A 923-nucleotide genomic window follows, 5' to 3' on the forward strand; every position below is an offset into this window, starting at 1 on the left:
GGAATCGATTGAATGAAGGACTGAGCTCCAGTACTAATGCCAATCGATTTCCAAATCGATTTTGTCAGTTTTGCTGAGTTCCTGTCTTTCTGCCAATCGATTTCCAAATTGATTTCTTAAAAGGTTTTGAAAGACATATTTATACAATGGATTGGCAAATCGATTATGTTAAAATAGTGAAGTTCCTGCAACTCATCCAATCGATGGGAAATCGATTTCCCTGCTTATTCTTCCAAAAATACTTAAACTAATTCAACCACACTCACACATAACTCCAAAACTTAACACTTAGCAATTCCCACACAATCACCACGACGAATTGGTTTTTCAAATAGTTTTACAATCCATCGCACTCACACACGATAATCAATACATAACACTTAGCAATAACACATAGCACTTAACACCTTCATCTCAGTTATCACGATAAATCAAAATTCGAATCACTCAATCATAAACTCAAATCAAACATGACTCGCGTGCCAGGCACCCTAATGCAATGCGTATATGCCAAAATGCATGGACTCGGAATTCCAAACCAAACCCCTCCTCGAAGGGCCGTAAATCATAATTGTACCGCCTATCGCAGGCCAAAGTACCAATTACCGAGGTGCCACCTATCACGGGTCAGCACGATTTACTAAAAAGTGTAAATCATAAACGTACCACCTATCACGGGTCAGTACTGTTTACCGAGGTGCCACCTATCACGAGTCAGCACGATTTACTAAAAGAAAAAGCGTAAGTCGTAAACGTACCGCCTATCACAGGCCAAAGTACCAATTCGGGACAGCACAACTTACCAAAACGTAAATCGTAAACGTACCACCTATCACGGGTCAGTACTGTTTACCGAGGTGCCACCTATCACGGGTCAGCACGATTTACCAAAATGAAATGCATGAGCATACACAGACCCCATT

Source organism: Cicer arietinum, chromosome 7 (genome assembly GCF_000331145.2).
Source record: "Cicer arietinum cultivar CDC Frontier isolate Library 1 chromosome 7, Cicar.CDCFrontier_v2.0, whole genome shotgun sequence".
NCBI classification, from domain to species: Eukaryota; Viridiplantae; Streptophyta; class Magnoliopsida; order Fabales; family Fabaceae; genus Cicer; species Cicer arietinum.